Below are 6,258 nucleotides of genomic sequence, written 5' to 3' on the forward strand. Positions count from 1 at the left end.
CCAACTGAGCCCAAGGCTGGGGGGACAGGGAGGAAACTCCAGAGGTGGACAGTTGGGTGTGGTGGTTCCAGGCCCATGTGTCCTGGCTTTCAACAAAACAGCCATGCGTTTAAGTGTCCACCTCATCCTGGAGGTAGCAGCCCAACCTCAGGTGGTGGTCCCCTGCTGGGCATCAGGAGTCCATCCTGCCACCTGACCAAACCAGGGGCATCCACAGACACCTGTATGAGCAGATTTCACAGCACAGCATGAGCCCCAGGCCACACATCTTGGGTGGTAAATGGGCTCCTGTTGGAAATGATGTGTGGAGGTGCCTTGGCAATAAGTGATCGTCCTGTTCAAAATGACCAACACCAGTCCATTGCAGCTCACTAATGCCGAGGCTATCAATCCGTATGCGTTCCATTTCATTTTTGATGGCTTCCGATTTTCCTAGATTCATACTTTGTACATTCCACGTTTCTGCTATTAATGGACGTTTGCAGCTGCTTCTTCTCATTTTGAGTCGTGGCACATCAGCAAATGAAGGTCCAAAAGCTTTACTCCGTCCATGTCATTAAGTTGACTCTACTTTGAAGAGGCAGCTCTTCCTCAGTCACCTTTTGAGAGCCTTCCAACCTAAGGGGTTCGTCTTCCAACGCTACATCAGACAATGTTCTGCTGCTATTCGGGAGGTTTTCACTGGCCAGTTTTTTCAGTGGTAGACTGCCAGGTCCTTCCTAGTCTGTCTTAATCTGAAAGCTTCGCTGAAACCTGTCCACCAAGAGTGACTGTGCTGGTATTTGAAATACCGGCAGTGAAGCTTCCAGCATCATAGCAACACATAAGCCACCATAGTACGACAACCTGCAGACACGTGGAAGCAAGAAATACTGAGCCCAAAAATGGTGGTGCTGGCAAGGGCATTTCGGGTAGGGATGGAAGTCCACTTCTGCAGTAGGTTCCCTTTTTCCAGTGGGATAACCACCACCTCCTTCGTGATAGAAGGCTGCAGTGTAATCAGGCAGCCACCAGGTTGCTGACTCGCCCCACCCTTCCATGGAGCCATGCTGGTGGCAGGTTGGGCTTGGAGCAGTAGCGAGAGGCAGGTTAGTTTTGGTCAGGGCAAGTCCATGTTGATGAGTCCATACATAGCTTCCATCCCTGCTGCCACCACCACTTTGCATGGGGCCGGCCCGTGGAGTGTTCACTGCGTGTCTTAGTTATCTAGTATTGCTACAACAGAAATACAAGTGGATGACATTAACAAGGAGAAATTTACTTTCTCACAATCAAGTAGGCTAGAAGTCCAAATTTAGGGTGTCAGCTCCAGGGGAAGGCTTTCTCAGTCAGCGCTGGAGGGAGGAGGTCCTTCTCAACAATCTTCCCCTGGACTAGGATCTTCTCCACGCAGGAACTCTGGGTCCAAAAGACATGCTGTACTCCTGGTGCTTCTTTCTTGGTATGAAAACCCTAACTCTCTGCTTGCTTCCCTTTCCTTTTATCTCCTGTAGGATAAAAGGGGTTGCTCTGAGTCGGAATCGACTCGATGGCAGTGGGTTTAGGATAAAAGGGGAAACTCTGATGCATATTGGTTAAGAGCTACAGCTGCTAACCAAAAGGTTGGTAGGTTGAATCCATCAGGTGCTCCTTGGAAACCATATGGGCGGTTCTACTCTGTCCTATAGGAGCGCTATGAGTTGGAATCAACTCCAAGGCAACGGGTTTGTTTTTGTTTTAAGATAGAAGGTGGTAAAGGCCACACCTCAGGGAAACTCCCTTTACATTGGATCAGGGATATGACTTGAGCAAGGGTGTTAGTCCCACTCTTATCCTCTTTAACCACAGGCAGAGATTATGATTTATAACACATAGGAAAATCGTAAAACGAGGACAACCACACAATACTGGGAATCATGGCCTAACCAAGTTGACTTGTATTTTGGGGGGACATGATTCAATCCATGACGATGGGGAAGAGGCTGACATCCAACATTGCCATTGTTGAGCATCTTCACTACGGTGGATGCCCTCGGGGTGAATGCAGCATTTTTGTAGGGCACGATATCCTCTGTACCCATCCTAAGAGCACATCTACTGCGTCTTTTCCAGACCTCCTTGGCACCAAGCTTCCAGGTTCCCATCTTGGTTTTTTTGAGTCTGAGCAAGTGGACAACCTCTTGGAGGCTGCCCGTTGTAGAGCCATGCCTCAGGCCAAATGAATCACTAAGTTCTGCCCACCAAGGATGTCCCTCCACTCAGGGCCACCCAAGTGGGGCTCTAATGCAGAACCATCCCCTGCCAGGCAATGCCAGTGTACCACACAGATACACCCATGAGCCAAGTCTGCACTTGGCTCACCTCTCTCAACAGCCAACAGGAAACTCGTTAGGAAGCCATAGGTGTGCTTGAGGGAGAGGTGGCAATACAGAAGAGGCAGGTAAATGGGAGCTTGAGCCTCCCGTTCATACAATTGACTTGTGCCTGGTCTTCCATATGCCCTTTGGTCTCATATCAGAATGCTGCAGAGTACCCAGTTCAGGTCTTCTGGTCATCCACCTGGTGAATCACAGTTAGACATTCAGCAGGGCCCCACAGCAAGCGAGGAGCTACTTTTCACATGGAGAGCTGTTTTTTTTTTAATTTTTACCGTGCTTTCTTTTTTTTTTTTTTTTTTAAGTGAAAGTTTACAAATCAAGTCAGTCTCTCACACAAAAACTTACGTACACGTTGCTGAAAATACTCCCAATTTCTCTTCGGCTAATGAGACAGCCCGCTCCCTCCCTCCACTCTCTCTTTTCATGTCCATTTTTTCAGCTTCTAACCCTCTCTACCATCTCATCTCCCCTCCAGGGAGGAGATCCCAACATAGTCTCAAGTGTCCACCTGATCCAAGGAGCTCACTCCTCACCAACATCCCTCTCCAACCCTTTGTCCAGTCCAATCCCTGTCTGAAGAGTTGGCTTTGGGAGTGGTTCCTGTCCTGGGCCAACAGGTCTGGGGGCCATGACCACTGGGGTCCTTCTAGTCTCAGTCATACCGATTAGTCTGGTCTTTTTACGAGAATTTGGGGTCTGCATCCCACTGCTCTCCTGCTCCCTCAGGGGTTCTCTGTTGTGTTCCCTGTCAGGGCAGTCATTGGTTGTAGCCGGGCACCATCTAGTTGGAGAGCTGTTTTTGACAGGAGGGAATGGACTTAATCCAGAATGCTAGGGTGTCTGTGCTGTGTATCTCCTACTGGTGCTCACCAGAGGCTCCATGGAGCATCTCTGTCTGCCACAGACACTTTAGACAACATTGGGCCTGCTGGGTCATAAGACCTGTCTTAGTCTTCTAGTGCTGTTGTAACAAACATCACAGGTGGGTGGCTTTATAAAACAAAAATTAATTTTCTCACAGTTCAGGAGGCTAGAAGTCCGAATTCAGGACACTGGCTCTAGGAGAAGGGTCTCTGTCGGACATCCGTGTCTCTTTCAGCTTCTGTAGCCCCCGTGTTCCTCGTTTCCTTGGAGATCTTCATGTGGCACCTATCTTCCCCTGTTTGTGCTTCCTTGTTTTTGTCTATGGTGCTTTTTATAAGTCAGATGTGATTAGGATTAGGGCACACCCTGTACACGGGCAAGGCTTCTTTGACATTACAAAGAAAACCCTATTTTCAAACAGGATTACATCCACAAGTATAGGTGTTAGGATTCCAGCACATATTTTCGGGGGAACATAGTTCAATCCATAACAAGACCCAAGTGGCAAGGTAGCTTGTGTTGCAGCCTAGACCTGCAGAGCCCCTTCTTGCCAACATTACCATTCCCCAAGCAGTGGGTCAGGGCAGTAGGTTCAGACGTGGTATATGTTGCACCCCAAATCCAGAGTCCCGTCAAGCTTTGTGCCTCTAGAAGTGGGTGGTGTAAGCTATGACTTACCTCACTTTAAAATAGAATATACCAACACACCATAGACTATGGAGCCCTGAAAACTTCAGCGAAGGCTCCCAGACTTGGCCGTCTGCCCTCTGGTAGGCATGCGCTTTCTTTACTAAGGCATCTTGAGTGCTTGCTGTGCAACCAGCATAATGTCATCGAGAAGATCGAGAGCTCTCTAGACGATGACAGCAGGAGAGTTGACATCATTCGGGTTGAACTGTAAAGGTATGCTGAAACCCTGGTGGTGTAGTGGTTAAGCACTACAGCTGCTCACCAAAGGGTTGACAGTTCGAATCTGCCAGGCGCTCCTTGGAAGCTCTATGGGGCAGTTCTACTCTGTCCTGTAGGGTCGCTATGAGTCGGAATCGACTCAACGGCACTGAGTTTGGTTTTTTTTTGGTTCGGATGTCCCTGTCGCCTGAACTCAAACTGCTTATCTTCTTTATTGATAGGGATAGAAAAGAAAGCATTTGCCAGGTTAGGAGCTGCATAGCAGATGCCAGGGTGGTTGATTTTCCCCCATAAAGATACTATGTCTGGACCTCATCTACGACTGGCATCCCCACAGGTTAAAGTATGATAATCCAGCGTCACTTCACGTCCATCTGGCAACTTACATGAAGAACATAGAAGGACACCCCTCCTTGCAGCTTCCAATTTTTTGATGTTGGTCGGGTGGATTATTCAATGAGCAAGGTAAGCACAGTGCTTACCTTGCTTACCAGATCATCTGTAATGAACCACTTCACATTTTTCACCACATCAAAGATTCTGCTTCTAGGTATGTCTGGCATCTCTCTCTCTCCCAACCCCACAGCACCTTCCTGCAGAATCAAAGCCTCTTTTCAAATGTACAATCCCTGACAGGGATGGATTACCCAGTACGCAAGGTAGGCATGGGCTTACTTGTGCTTTACCAATCTGTAGTGAAACTGCTCATCACAGATGACCTGGGAAGCATGGTAAGCGTTGTATTTACCTTGCCTGTTGGATAATCTGTCCCTGGTTGGCATTAATCTCTTAAATTTCCCGGGAAATGATTTAGTTTAGCATGGGGGGGGGTGCAGTTCCAGAAGCTTTCATGATGGCCCTCCATCCACAGGTCAGAGAACTAATGTGGAGATTCTGCCAGTGGTTAAGTATGAATGTTCCCAATTACATCCTTGGGACTAGAGAAATACCTACAGGGTAGGTCTATAAAACCACTGGATTCACAGTTAGAGCCAGGTCAATACCCCGCCTATTGCCAGATCTCCATAAGTCTTTTCGAGCCACAATGGTTTTCAGGTGACTGGGGACTAGCAAGAGTTCAGAGCCATTATTCAGTAGTCCCTGGAAGGTCTGTGTCATGGATTGAATCATGTCCCCAAAAAATATGTGTCAACTTGTCTAGGCCATGATTCCCAGTATTGTGAGGTTGTGTCCTCCACTTGTGATCTGATGTAATTTTCCTAGTTTTGTAAATCCTGATCTTTGCTTGTGGTTAAGGAGGCAAGATTAGGTTATGTTAAAGAGGATTAGGGTGAGATGCAATATCCTTACTCAGGTCACAGCCCTGATCGATGTAAGGGGAGTTTCCCTGGGGTGTGGCTTGCATTACTTTTTATCTTACAAGAGATAAAAGGAAAGGGAAAACAAAAAACCAAACCCACTGAGTGGATTCTGACGCACAGTGTAGGGAAACTGCCCCATAGAGTTTCTAAGGAGTGGCTGGTGGATTTGAACTTTTGGTTAGCAGTCATAGTTCTTAACCACTGCGCCACCAGGGCTCCAAGCAGAGAGAGGGGGACCACCTCATTACCACCAAACAAGAAGCACCGGGAGTGGAGGGCGTCCTTTGGACCTGGAGTCCCTGCGCTGAGAAGCTGCTAGACCAGAGGATGATTGATGACAAGAACCTTGCCTGAGAACTGACAAAGAGAGAAAGCTTTCCCCAGGAGGTGGTGCCCTGAATTTGGACTTATAGCCTCCTAGATGTGAGAGATTAAACTTCTCTTTGTTAAAGCCACCCACTTGTGGTATTTCTGTTATAGCAGCACTGGATGACTAAGCCTGAGTCTTTCCCTCTCCCCAGGGCAGAATCACTCATACACCTGTGGCTATGTTGTAGGGGCCTTCAAAGGGATCCAGCCTACTTCTGTCAAGGGCTCTGGGTCTATGGACTGGCTTAAGTCTGGGAGCTAGATAAGAGGCCCTGAAGCCCCCCTGGGCACTTTCTGTCAGATAACTGCCCACTAGACCTAGAATTTTTCTGCCCACATGCACTTCAAGCAGCACTTAGTAGGTGCCCATCTGTTTGATTTAGTCAATCTCACCGTGGCCATAGATCCCTGAGGGCACATTGCTTCTGGAACATTCA

Source organism: Loxodonta africana, chromosome 5 (assembly GCF_030014295.1).
Source record: "Loxodonta africana isolate mLoxAfr1 chromosome 5, mLoxAfr1.hap2, whole genome shotgun sequence".
Classification (NCBI taxonomy): Eukaryota; Metazoa; Chordata; class Mammalia; order Proboscidea; family Elephantidae; genus Loxodonta; species Loxodonta africana.